This window comes from Panthera pardus, unplaced genomic scaffold, assembly GCF_024362965.1.
Source record: "Panthera pardus isolate Hobbes unplaced genomic scaffold, ASM2436296v1 HiC_scaffold_2, whole genome shotgun sequence".
Classification (NCBI taxonomy): Eukaryota; Metazoa; Chordata; class Mammalia; order Carnivora; family Felidae; genus Panthera; species Panthera pardus.
Genome location: NW_026526765.1, coordinates 25,760,099 through 25,772,333, shown reverse-complemented (window position 1 = coordinate 25,772,333; position 12,235 = coordinate 25,760,099).

Below are 12,235 nucleotides of genomic sequence, written 5' to 3'. Positions count from 1 at the left end.
ATTTGTGAACAAAGCCATCACTGGAGATTAAATGGGCAGTTTTGTTAATAGATAAGATAGGAAAGAAAATTCTTCTTAGCTCTGTGGGTCTTATTCAGCATTGTTCAGGGAGCCTATGGCTCCTGGTTCATACTTCTTGTCACCCTTGGCTTCCCATTGCCTTTATCCCACTATTTCCCTTCTCTGTCCCTCCTATTACAGTGGAAGATGTGGCCTTCTTCCATTTGTGTGGAGTCCCTACACCTGTGCCCTGGCTGCCATCACCTGTTATCTGCTCAGGAACCTTTGCTTTCTATTGGCTTCTGTCTCCCTGGTCCTTCAGTCTCTACTGGCCCTGCCCTGTAATTTAATGTTCTAGCTTATCTCAAAACAAAACCATGCCTTGATCTGATTTTTTCCCTCAATCTGTGTTCCCTACCTCCATGCCCTGCCCTCCACCAGCCAGCCAGACTTCTTGACACTATCATCTTCATTTAGGTCTTCCTTGTCCCACCTTACACTCACTGCTAATCCACTCCAGAACTTCTGAGTCCCTTATCCCAGAGCCCCAGTGAGCTCCATGCCACCAAACACTTTTCATTTCTCATCTTGTCTGTCAGTGAGGACTGAGCATGCCAAGCCAAGAATAAGGAAAGAATGGACATGGGGAAGGCGACTGTCAATGACCTTATTGACTCCCTCAGTGATCAATGCTAAGGGCCGTACCCTCCTTCTTGAAGTAGTCTCTTCTCTTGGGCTCCATGATATTATGCTTCCCTAGTTTCCTTCCCCTCTGGCTGCTCCTTCTTAGGCTTCTTGACAGACATTCTTTCTTCTGTCCTCCTTAGGTTTCTCTTTTCACTCTTAACTCTCTTCCTGGGTGATATTTATTTCTGTGGATTTAATGACCTTGCGAACACAAGAGACCCCCAAATCCTTATCTTCTGCCTATATGCAAAGATCTCCAAGTCTTTTTTTTTTTTTAAGATTTTATTTTTAAGTAATCTCTACACCCAATGAGGGATTTGAGCCTACAATCCTGAGATCAAGAGTCGAATGCGCCACCAACTGAGCCAGCCAGGCATCCCTAAAGATCTCCCAATCTTTATCTCCTGCTTTGATCCATTTGTCAAGATTGGAATGTTTACAAGGTACTGAAAATTCAACATGTCCAAAATTAAAGTTATTTTATTCCCTCCAAACTTGCTTCTCCTTCAGAATTCTGTCTTCAAAATTACTACCATTCGCTCAGTTGTCCAAACTAGAAATCTGAGAGTTGTTCTAGATGTCTTGTTTTCCCCCTTACTCTCTGACCCTAATTAACCCCCAAGGCCTTTTGAGTCTACCTACTACATGTCTGCTGAGTCCTTCTGCTTCTCTCCACGCTCACTGTTGCCACCCTGGCCTTAACCTGCATAGGCAGTCCCCTGGACTCCCCTGTCAGTGTCTCTGATCTCATTTTTCCAATTGTTCCAATTGTTCCAATTGTTCCGCACAATTATCTCATTGCCTTAGGATGAAGAATCAAATCCTAACCCTGAACAAGGCCCTCCGTGACCAGGCCATGCCGGCCTCCACATGATAAAAGCAATGATTAGAAGTCTGAGAAAGGAACCAAGGACAGAAATTATGACCACACTGTTCAGCACTTAATTTTCAGGTATGTAAAGCTGGTCTTGAGACAGAGCAGGGACTGGACTCAGGTCCCTGCAGCCCTAGCCTGAAACCCAGCATTCCTTGATAGCTGCAACCCTATGCCTCTGGAGTAGCACACCTCACAGGAATGCGGAAGTAGGATGCTCACCAAAAGAGAGACTCAACTCCAAAGACTGGTGAAGACCAAACCAAACCAGTCTGTGCCAAGGTGGACTCCAGTGCTGACCTTTCACCAACGTTTTGCTTCATTATAATACTAAAAACCATGCGGGGGGGGGGGGGGGAGATTTAACATGGTAATGAGACACACAATGCATGAAGAAGCGTGTTCTGTCCACCGCACCTGCGTTCCAACTTCCTGTATCTCTCCTCGCCCTTACGTGCTTAGATGTCACTCCTTTCCCACCTCAATCTCTGTAAAAACTTTTCTGGGCCTTTTCTGGAAAAACCAGCATGAAGGACTGTTTCCTTTGTGCTGTGTACCTTGTGTTTGAGCATAACCCCAAGTAAAAATCTTGCCTGAAACTTCTATTTGGCCTCTATTGCTTGGAGAGCCCAAGGACCCTAGTCAGTTTCAGTCTCGTGGTAAGCAATTTAATCAGGCCCAGGCTTTCACCTTGAGACTTCCACTATGACTTTTATATTAACTTAATACCAGTTTTATTATAAGTCTTTTATTCTGAAACCCTTCCAAGATTGTACTCATGTCCCTTTTCTCTTGCAGTTAGTATCAAGAGAAGAATTTGAAATATTTTCTTGTTAATTAGATGTCACATATAAATATTTGACTATATTTTTAGTTTTTATTTATTTAAGTAATCTCTACACCTCACATGGGGTTGAATTCATGACCCTGAAATCATGAGTCACATTATTTTACTGACTTAGCCAGCCATGAGCCCCATATTTGAATATTTTAAAAAGTAGCTCATGACAACTCAATAGCAAAAAAATAATAACTCAGTTAAAAAATGGACTAAGGATTTGAGTAAACATTTCTCCAAAGACCCACAAATGGCCAATAGGTATATGAAAAGGTGCTTAACATCACGAATCATCGAGGAAATGCAAATCAAAATCACAAAGAGGTATCACCTCATACCTCATACTAATTATTAAAAAAAAAAGACATTGAGTGTTAGCAAGGATGTGGTGAAATTGGAATCTTTGCACACTGTTGGGAATGAAAATTGATACAGCTACAATGGAAAATAGTATGGCGTTGGCTCAAAAAAATGAAAATAGAACTATTATATGATCCAACAATCCAACTTCTGGGTATTTATCCAAAAGAATTGAAGTCACGATCTTGAGGTGATATTAGCATCCCCATGTTCATTACAGTATTATTCCTAATGGCTAAGATGTGGAAACAACCTAAATGTCTATTGACAGATGAGTGGGGAAAAAAAAGTGGTATGTACATGCAGTGGAATACCATGCAGACATAAAAAAGACAATTCTGCAGTATACAACAGGGATGAGCCTTGAGGACATTATGCTAAGTGAAACAAATCAGTCACAGAAAGACCAATACTTCATGACTCCTCTTATATGACATACTTAGAATAGTCAAATTCATAGAATCAAAGAGTGGAATGGTGTTTGTCAGGGGCTGGGGGAAAGGAGAAATGGAGTGTTACTAATCAATGGATATGGGGTTTCAGTTAAATAAGATGAATAAGTTCTAGAGACCTGCCATACAACGTTGTACCTAGAGTCTACAATACTGAATTGTACACTCAAAAATGTATTAGGAGAGTAGAACTCCTGTTGTGTTTTTAACACACACACACACACACACACACACACACACACACACACTCAGTAGTCCACTTAAGGTGCATAGCATAATGCCTGTCAAATTGTAAGTGCTCAGTAAATGTTGACTATTCCATTTCTTTCCAGAACTATTTCCTTGTTTTTGGGTAAATAGTGAAGAGGGAAGAAATCATGACACTTACTGATGATCAGTTTTCTAAAGAAATGACTTTATGCAAATACTTCATTCTTTTTTATTCTTTTTATCCTATTTATTCTTTCTACTATTTAGCAGAAATCAGTAAGTCACCTCTCTATATTAACCAGCTTTCTTCTTTCCTGTTGATTACATCATGGATCTTGTTCTCATGGATCAAATCAAACCCAATTATTCTTTGCACTCATAGGATACATTTATTAAAATATCATAAACATGAATTATCCTAGAACCATAAAAATGTTTTGAAGAATATATTGACACAAGAGACTGTTCTCAGTGTGATCATTAAGTGAAAAGCATGAATTTTAAAATCCTGTCGAAATTCTAATTTCATTTAAATAAATACATAGAAGGGCTTCTAGGTGGCTCAGTTGGTTGAGTGTCCAACTTCAGCTCAGATCATGATATCATGGTTCATGAGTTCAAACTCCACATCAGGCTCTATGCTGACAGTTCAGAGCCTGGAACCTGTTTCGAATTCTGTATCTCCCTCTCTCTCTGCCCCTCCCCCACTCTCTCTCTTCTCTCTCTCTCTCTCTCTCTCAAAAATGAATAAACGGTAAAAAATTTTTTTTAACAAATGCATAGAAAAGTGACAGGAAAAATATTCCAAAATGTTAGAAGAAGTTATCTCAAAGTGGTAGAATTATTGGTCATTCTTTGTTTTCTTTATAATCAAAAAAATTGACATTTGTTTCTATAAGGTTCTATGTTTCTAAAACTTGTGAGTTGGTGTTTTCCCCCTTTTGGTTGCAAGGGACAGAGACGAAAATCACATGTGCTTTAACCAACATAGGGAAATTATTGTGAGGATCCTGTTCTATCTCAGAAACTCAGTGACAAGAAAAGAGCCAGGCCTTAGCAATTACTGGAACCAGAAATGCAAATGCTGCCTGTTCTCCAGTTCAGTGGCTTTTCTCGGTATGTCTGCTTTGTTTCTCCCCACCTTCTCCCAGACCAATTTTCTCTGGCCCAAGTGAGAGAAAATGTGCTTCCTGAAAGCCCCTGACTTCACAGTTTAGAGTCCTGAAGTTCTTTTTATTAACGTTTTATTTTTTAAAGTAATCTCTACACCCAAGTTGGGTATCAAAGTCATGACCCCAAGACCACAAGTTGCCTGCTCTACCGACTGAGCCAGCTAGGTGCCCCTGTAGTCCTGAAAAAAAATTTTTTTAAGTTTATTTATTTATTTTGAGAGAGAGAGAGAGTGCGAGTGTACGAGCAAGGAAGGGGCAGAGAAAGGAGACAGAGAATCCCAAGCAGGCTCCTCACTGTCAGCATGGAGTGTGACACGGGGCTCGAACTCAGGAATTGTGAGATCATGACCTGAGCTGAAACCAGGAGTTGGACGCTTAGCTGGCTGAGCCACCCAGGGGCCCTAGTCCTGAAATTCTTTTATTTATCAATCTATCTATCTATCTATCTATCTATTTATTTTCTAAACCTTTATTCGTTTTTGAAAGACACAGAGAGACAGAGCACGAGCAGGGGAGGAACAGAGAGAGAAGGAGACACAGAATCCAAAGTAGGCTCCAGGCTCTGAGCTATCAGCACAAAGCCTGATGTGGGGCTCCAACCCACCGACCTCAAGATCATGACCTGAGCCAAAGCTGAATGCTCAACTGACTGAGCCACCCAGGCACCCCCCAGTCCTGAAATTCTTAAGAACGGCTGGACATCACCTGTTTCCAGATGTAAATCTCCAGGTAAGGACTGACATTGTCCCCACTTGGATAAGCACATCACCCTGGACCGGTCATCTGCAGACAGACAGAATCATGGTGCACTGCATGGTGGCTTGCATGGTAATTATGTGGATGGTGTGCGTGTGTGTGTGTGTGTGTGTATAAGGGTTGAAAAACAGAAAAGTAAGGGTTTGTTTCTAGAAGGAAAGGAGCTCTGTATTTGCAAAACAATAGTCTTCACAACATGAAATTTTGTTAAGATCAGAAAAAATTATGTGATTTTTAAGTGCATAAATTATTTTCTGTAACTTCTTAGTAAATCAGCACTGACTTACCCGTTTCTCTTTCAAACAGATAACTCATTCTTTGCCAGCTAGTTCATAAATTCTATTACTTATTAACCCATAAACTGTAAAGATTATCTGCTTCAGTCCCGTCATTCTAGAAAGGATGGACTCAAGCCCGGAGGGGTGGCAGGACTTGCTAAGCTCCCTCAGGGGGTTGGCAGACTGCCATCTTCGGCACCTTCCTTGTCCATTGCCTTTCTTCTCCTCTGCCCAAATCACCCATCCTCCCTAAGGCCTCCCCACATCTGAGCTTGTGCCCCTAAGCTCAGATGTTTTTTCAGAACGAAGTCCTAAAAGTACAGCAAGCCTGACAGCCCCATGGCAATGTCCCTCTATTCAGCTGCATTTCCTAGACCCTGATGCGGACTAGAAACCTGGAGTCATTTCCTGCATAATTACTCTAACTCCCTGACATTCAGTGGAGCATGGGTAGGGCAAAGCCCTTTCAAGGATATATTGGAGAGGACATAGGCACATTCTGGGGGAAGGGCGCATCATGCCTCTAAATGTTACAGGTTGTTACTTTTTTTTAATGTTTATTTGTTTTGGCAGTGCCTGGGTGTGTCAGTCAGTTAAGCCTCAACTTGGGCTCAGGTCATGATCTCACAGTTCATGAGTTCGAGCCCTGTGCTGACAGCTCAGAGCCTGGAGCCTGCTTCGGATTCTGTGTCTCCTTTTCTCTCTGCCCCTCCCCCCACTTGCACTCTTTCTGTCTCTCTCTCTCAAAAATAAACAAGCACTAAAAAAAAATGTTTATTTGTTTTTGAGAGAGACAGAGCGCAAACACATGTGAGCAGAGAAGAGGCAGAGAGAGAGGGAGACAGAATCTGAAGCAGGCTCCAGGCTCTGAGCTGTAAGCACAGAGCCCAACACGGGGCTCAAACTCACAAACCACAAGATCACAGCCTGAGTCAAAGTCAGATGCTTAACTGACTGAGCCACCCAGGTGCTCCTAAATGTTACAGATTGTTCATCTGGGAGTCTAAATACTGGAACAAAGCCAATCAATAAGATTGCTGTAAAAGTCTCCCCTGCCACCTCAGTTACATATTCTTTTTGTTTGTTTGTTTTCTGTTTTTACGCACATTGTTGTATTAGTGGAAGAATGCAGGCTGTGCTTAAAGTATGAGCTATCAGGTCTGGGTATGACTGGCCATACCACATGGCCTAATCTATCTTAAAAGGGCAGGATGGTAAGAACAGTAATGGACAACAAGAATAAAATGGCCCAGAATGATAGTCAGCTGCTAAAATGACTCCCAGGAGTCATGTCTATATTAATCTTCTTCCCTTGAGCATGGACTGGACCAAGTGACTGTTCTAACAAATAGGGTATGACAAAAGCTGATTAGGTTACAAAAGACTGTACCTTTCATCTCTCTCTCTCTCTCTCTCTCTCTTATGTTTGGAGCCTTTTGTTTGAGGGAAGCAAGCTTCCATTTTGTTATCTGTCCAGTGGAGAGGTCCGCATAGCAAGAAACTGATGTGTCTGGCCAACAGCCAAAAGGACCTAAGGTCAGCCAATAACCACGAGTGAGTTTGGAAACACATCTGCCCCGAGTTGAACATTGAAGTGACTACAGTCCCACCAGAAACCTTGACTGCAGTCTTATAAGAGACCCTGAGCTAGAGAAACCAGCAAAGCCATGCCCAGAGTCCTGGCCTACAGGAACTGGGAGATGATAAACATGTTTTTGTTGTTTTAAGCTACTAAATTTGGGGATAATTTGTTACAGAGCAAAAGTTGGCTGATATACTCAGCTGGAAGCTACCTCATGTTGAGAACTCAACAGACCTCTCATGAAATGAGGGCTACTTACTAGTGAGCTGGAGAAGTTCTAGATGTACAAGCTGAAAGAGAAATGTAAAGGAGAAAGATCTTTCAAGAACTGGTACATCTTTTTAATAGAGCTGTTACTATAAAACTGGTGATATGAATTTTTCCATAGTCCTATCAGCAGATCACCAAGGATTTCCTAATAAAAAATGTCATGTATTTTTACTCTTGCATCACGCTTTGAAAACAGAGTTCTTTTTTTTTTTTTTATGTTTTTTATTTTATTTATTTTTGAGACAGAGAGAGACAGAGCATGAGCAGGGGAGGGGCAGAGAGAGAGGGAGGCACAGAATCCGAAGCAGGCTCCAGGCTCTGAGCTGTCAGCAGAACCCATCGCGGGGCTCGAACTCACGGACCATGAGATCATGACGTGAGCTGAAGTTGGATGCTTAACCAACTGAGCCACCCAGGCGCCCAAAAATAGGGTTCTTTTTTAAGGAAATGAGTGTGCGTTACAAATTCTGATTTTTTTATCAGGAAAATTAGGTACAATATTTATGAGTATAAATCACTAAATGTTTAGGAAAATGGATTTCCCGCATTTTCAGCCCCCTGTTTCTGTTTGAATGCCTCTTCTCCTTGGGCTGCTCCGGGGGCTTTTTCTTACCACCTTTGCAGGCCCTCCTCACCAGCCTCTCTTGACTGAAGATCCTTCGGTTGGGAAGAGAGTCTCTGGAGAGCAAGGAATGGCGTGTCGCACCCTGCTCCCTACCCCTACCGCGTGAATGCATGTAGAGGAATGTTAGGACCCCACAGTCCACAGCATTGATGTGGGGAATCAGAGTAAAGGGGACTTGTGTCTCACCCCTATTTGTAGCTCTGGAAAGGAGCACATTTCAAAGACCTCTCCACGCACCGTCAAAGGGGTGATAGAATAGACAGTTGGGTGGGCCGTGTGGGAAGAGAGGCCTGAGGTAGCCCAGAGGGGCAGGGGAGAAGAGCAAGATATTTTTCATGCTGCGATGGACTGAACGTTTGTCCAAATTCGTATGTGAACTCCTAACCCCGGCTGTGATGGTAGGAGGAGGTGGGTGTCTTTGGGAGGTGATTGGATCATAAGGGCAGAGCCTTCATGAATGAGATTAGGGCCCTTATAAAAGACACCACGGAGAAATCCCTCTCCCTGCCCACCGTGTGAGGACCCTGCAAGAAGGCTCTCTGAATCCATGAACCAGGAAGCAGGCTGTCATCTGACATCAAATCTGCTGGTGACTTAATCTTGAACTTGCCACCCCCAGAACTGTGAGAAGTGAATTTCTGTTGATTATAAGTTTGTTACAGTAGACTGAATGGACTAAGACACATACCATCAAGAAGGATCTGAAGAGCTAAGAAAGAGGGTCAAGGGATTTGAGGGGTCTTATAAGTAGGAAGGAGAAAGAGGGTCAAGGGATTTGAGGGGTCTTGTAAGTAGGAAGGAGAGCACACAGCTGCGAAGTCCAGGATAGAGCCACCCCCTGTCCCATGGCCACCTCTTGACATACTTTAAGATTATCTTCCCCTGGAGCCTGCATACAACCCTGGGAAGAAGTGGGAAACGCCCAAATCATCTGAGAACATCTAGAATTGACAGTTCAGCCCAAATTAACTGAGATTAAGTTTTCAGACCAAAGCAGGATGAAGGCTTTAGATAGAAATAAAGTCCGATTATAGGGAAGTTTATGTTTTTACATACCTAAGTTGGTATCCTGTATCATAAACTGGCTGTCTTTAGTCATACAAGTTGAAATGTGGCTTGAAAAAAATCATAAAATTACTCCATGAAATATTCATTACAGAAGAGGTTAAATAATTCAGATTAGCATCTCTTCACTAGGCCACACCTATTTGCATCACACATGGATTTGGTTCAAAGCTGGGTCAGTGGAGATTTCCCTGAAATATCATCAACATTTCTAAACACACGTTTCCACCCAATAACTGATCTCATCTCCTGCAACAATCTCTCTCGAGCTAGCATTGTGTTCATGAATAAAACAAAAAGTATTAGCCATAGATGTAGCTGCTCCTTGAAGGGCAAAATCAAGGACTCATGTGCTTATAAACATCAATTCTTGCGGTACCTGGCTGGCTCAGTCAGTGGAGATATGATTTTTGATCTTGAGGTTGTGAGTTCAAGCCCATGTTGGATGTAGAGCTTCCTTTAAAAAAATTAATTTGTCAAAAAAAGTTTAATTCTTCAAATTTTACTTAGGACCCTAGTTATTTCATTTTTACTCCTGGTAGTAGCATTATTTTACATACTTAAATCAAGGAAAATTTTTATCCTTGTCTTCACCTTCACATCCCCTAAGATCTGAAAATACTTAAAGCAGAGGCACTCTGTTAGAGACAGCATGTGGATTATTTTTAAGAGGGGGTAATTTGAGAGCTCAGAGAGGCTCTTCCTTCATCCAATTAACCAACACTGAATGCACCTGCTATGACTGGGCCCTATGCCCTGGTGGAGGTCTGAAATGACTAAAAACATAGGCTCTGTCCTCAAGAAATCCACAAGTCAAGTCAGTCTCAAGGGAAATTCCATTAGACATAAAGGAAGACTTGACTCAATGAGAGACACCCATTGCCCTGGATCGGAAGATTCAATGTTACAAAGGTGTTGGTTTTCCTCAAGTTTATCTCAAAGTTTAACCCAAGCTCAAATTAAATCCCAAAAACCACATTTGACCACCAAAAAAGGAAGCTAGAGTTCTACTAGAAAAGAAAAATATGAAACGTGAAGAACAATATGGAGAAAGAAAAATGACAATTTCCCCTGAAGACAATAAGGCATGTGATACAGTTAAGATACCAAAACGGAAGAGGCAGGTAAATGAAAAAAAAAAAAAAGTTTACGAGTGGTTTCAAGTAGATATAAGAATTTAAAATATCATGACTTTGTTTTCAATCAGTAAACTGATTTGCAGTTAGAAACAATTGTTCAGCACGCCTGGGTGGCTCAGTTGGTTAAGTGTCCGACTCTTGATTTCAGCTCAGGTCATGATCTCGCAGTTCATGAGTTCAAACGCTTTGATCGGCTCTGCACTGACAGCACAGAGCCTGCTTGGGATTCTCTCTCTCCTTCTCTCTTTCTGCCCCTGCCCTGCTCCCTCTCTCCCAAAATAAATAAAATAAGACTTAAAATAAAAGAAATGATTGTTCGATAAATACAGTTGGAGCAAGTCTAACCATTTGCGGAAAATGAAATAAAATGGAGATTCTTACCTCATACTTACAGTCAATACAGATTAAGGATTAAATGTAAGAAGTGAAACCATCAAAAAGCAAGAAGAAAATGGAGGTGAATATTTTTCATAACCATGGGATGAGAAACACTTTTACCAAGGCACACAGTCTTTAGTAGATATTGCTAGTTTTCCAAAGTGGTTATTATAGTTTACATTTCTGTGAGGAGTTTGTAGAGTTCCAATTGTCCCATGTGCTTGCCAACAACTGGCTTTGGAAGTTTACAATATTTTTGATACATTTTAGTAGTTGTAAGTATCTCACTGTGGTTTTAATTTGCAGTTCCCTGATGACTAAAATGTCGGTACATTTTCTTTGCTTATAAATACATATACATTTTTAATCCAGCAATTTTACTTCTAGGGCTTTATCCTGAAGAAATACTTACACATGTGCACGTGTGTGCGTGCACGTGCATGCACACACACACACACACACACAGTGGAATTATCCAAGAATTGTATTTTGGTGAAACATGTTTGGTATATTTATACTGTGAAATATGGTTACCTAGTGACAATTAGCATTAATGTCTTTCTGATAGTTAATCCTAGGTAATAGAGTAACGGGTGATTTTTTAAATTTCTAAACAACACTTTAATACATTTCTAGTTGTGTCCTGACAGGAGATTTTTAATATGTTCTTAACTTCTGGACATTTTCTAAATTTTTCACAGAAAGCATATACTGTTTTTTTATTTTTGGAAGATATCGCAAAAATTATTTCTATATTATTTTGTGATGGATAGAAATAAAAAAATCTCATCACAAATAACCTAACAGAATAACCACAATTCAATTATGAGCAGTGTCATTTACGGTCAAGTTTTTCATTTAAAATGCAAAAGATATACCTAGTGCCCATATCTTTCTAAATATGATTTCATCTTTTGTTTTTTATTTTATTTTATTTTTTAAATTAAATATATTTTATTGTCAAATTTGTTTCCATACAACACCCAGTGCTCATTCATCTTTTGTATTTTAAAGTAAGCTCTGTGCCTACTGTGGGGCTTGAACTCACAACCCCACGATCAAGAGTTGCATGCTCTATCAACTGAGCCAGTCAGGTGCCTCCGATTTCATCTTTAAAAAGAATCAGGGCTCCTTGGAGAAACGACTGAGACCGGGGCTCAGGCAGGGAAAGCACAAGATGAACCAGGAACATAGGAACATTTTGATGTACCAGAAAATATGGAAATGAAAAAAAAAAAAACAGAAGAGAGATGGGAACGTGTTAAAAGGACATAGGAGCTGGTTTCAAGGAGAGCCCAGTGGCCATGTCTGGGAAAATTTTTGAGCTAAAGATAAACCAGGAGAGTAAAGGATTATTAAATAAAATTAAATAAAATTAAATAAAATCATTAAATAAAATAGGAATCCATCAATTCATGCTGATGATAAATAACTAAATAAATGGGGCTGAGCAAGGGAGGGCTCTTCCTTACAGTGAAATGCAGATTGAAAGTGTGGAGGGAGGGGCACCTGAGTGGTTTAATCAGTTAAGCATCTGACTTGACTTCAG